This window comes from Oncorhynchus gorbuscha, unplaced genomic scaffold, assembly GCF_021184085.1.
Source record: "Oncorhynchus gorbuscha isolate QuinsamMale2020 ecotype Even-year unplaced genomic scaffold, OgorEven_v1.0 Un_scaffold_1448, whole genome shotgun sequence".
Taxonomy (NCBI): domain Eukaryota; kingdom Metazoa; phylum Chordata; class Actinopteri; order Salmoniformes; family Salmonidae; genus Oncorhynchus; species Oncorhynchus gorbuscha.
In genome coordinates, this window is record NW_025746227.1 from 7,501 (window position 1) to 10,000 (window position 2,500).

At 41.1% G+C, this 2,500-nt stretch overlaps 1 protein-coding gene across 1 annotated transcript in view; it reads left to right on the forward strand.

The window, feature by feature from the left end:
* The window catches only part of LOC124022840 (H(+)/Cl(-) exchange transporter 7-like), a gene marked incomplete at its 5' end in the record, with an annotated part of 56,987 nt that overhangs the window by 6,632 nt on the left and 47,855 nt on the right, over positions 1-2,500 (forward strand).

Consider the following 2,500-nt stretch of genomic DNA (forward strand, 5'->3'; position numbering starts at 1 on the left):
AGACAACTAGAGGAGTAAAACCTTCACATCTCTCAAGACAACGAGAGGAGTTAACCCTCCACATCTATCAAGACAACTAGAGGAGTTAACCCTCCACATCTATCAAGACAACTAGAGGAGTTAACCCTCCACATCTATCAAGACAACTAGGTAGTTAACCCTCCACATCTATCAAGACAACTAGGTAGTTAACCCTCCACATCTATCAAGACAACTAGGTAGTTAACCCTCCACATCTATCAAGACAACTAAAGGAGTTAACCCTCCACATCTATCAAGACAACTAGGTAGTTAACCCTCCACATCTCTCAAGACAACTAAAGGAGTTAACCCTCCACATCTATCAAGACAACTAGGTAGTTAACCCTCCACATCTATCAAGACAACTAAAGGAGTTAACCCTCCACGTCTATCAAGACAACTAGAGGAGTTAACCCTCCACATCTATCAAGACAACTAGAGGAGTTAACCCTCCACATCTATCAAGACAACTAGGTAGTTAACCCTCCACATCTATCAAGACAACTAGAGGAGTTAACCCTCCACATCTATCAAGACAACTAGGAGTTAACCCTCCACATCTCTAAAACAACTAAAGGAGTTAACCCTCCACATCTATCAAGACAACTAGAGGAGTTAACCCTCCACCTCTATCAAGACAACTAGAGGAGTTAACCCTCCACATCTATCAAGACAACTAAAGGAGTTAACCCTCCACATCTCTCAAGACAACTAAAGGAGTTAACCCTCCACATCTATCAAGACAACTAAAGGAGTTAACCCTCCACATCTATCAAGACAACTAGGGAGTTAACCCTCCACATCTATCAAGACAACTAAAGGAGTTAACCCTCCACATCTATCAAGACAACTAGAGGAGTTAACCCTCCACATCTATCAAGACAACTAAAGGAGTTAACCCTCCACATCTATCAAAACAACTAGGTAGTTAACCCTCCACATCTATCAAGACAACTAGGTAGTTAACCCTCCACATCTATCAAAACAACTAGGTAGTTAACCCTCCACATCTATCAAGACAACTAAAGGAGTTAACCCAGCCACTCTTAAATAACACCTGGGCCAGCCTCTCTTAAATATCACCTGGGCCAGACTCTCTTTAATATCACCTGGGCCAGACTCTCTTTAATATCACCTGGGCCAGCCACTCTTAAATATCACCTGGGCCAGACTCTCTTTAATATCACCTGGGCCAGACTAATGAGATGAAATACAGACTGACTAATGAGGTGAAATACAGACTGACTAATGAGGTGAAATACAGACTGACTAATGAGGTGAAATACAGACTGACTAATGAGGTGAAATACAGACTGACTAATGAGGTGAAATACAGACTGACTAATGAGGTGAAATACAGACTGACTAATGAGGTGAAATACAGACTGACTAATGAGGTGAAATACAGACTGACTAATGAGGTGAAATACAGACTGACTAATGAGGTGAAATACAGACTGACTAATGAGGTGAAATACAGACTGACTAATGAGGTGAAATACAGACTGACTAATGAGGTGAAATACAGACTAACTAATGAGGTGACATACAGACTGACTAATGAGGTGACCAACTGGCCAAGTGAAATACAGACTGACTAATGAGGTGAAATACAGACTGACTAATGAGGTGAAATACATACTGACTAATGAGGTGAAATACAGACTGACTAATGAGATGAAATACAGACTGACTAATGAGGTGAAATACAGACTGACTAATGAGGTGAAATACATACTGACTAATGAGGTGAAATACAGACTGACTAATGAGGTGAAATACAGACTGACTAATAAGGTGAAATACAGACTGACTAATGAGGTGAAATACAGACTGACTAATGAGATGACCAACCGGCCAGGTGAAATACAGACTGACTAATGAGGTGAAAAACAGACTGACTAATGAGGTGACCAACCGGCCAGGTGAAATACAGACTGACTAATGAGGTGAAAAACAGACTGACTAATGAGGTGACCAACCGGCCAGGTGAATACAGACTGACTAATGAGATGACATACAGACTGACTAATGAGGTGAAATACAGACTGACTAATGAGGTGAAATACAGACTGACTAATGAGATGACCAACCGGCCAGGTGAAATACAGACTGACTAATGAGGTGAAATACAGACTGACTAATGAGGTGAAATACAGACTGACTAATGAGATGAAATACAGACTGACTAATGAGGTGAAATACAGACTGACTAATGAGGTGAAATACAGACTGACTAATGAGGTGAAATACAGACTGACTAATGAGGTGAAATACAGACTGACTAATAAGGTGAAATACAGACTGACTAATGAGGTGAAATACAGACTGACTAATGAGATGACCAACCGGCCAGGTGAAATACAGACTGACTAATGAGGTGACCAACCGGCCAGGTGACAAACAGACTGACTAATGAGGTGACCAACCGGCCAGGTGAAATACAGACTGACTAATGAGGTGAAAAACAGACTGACTA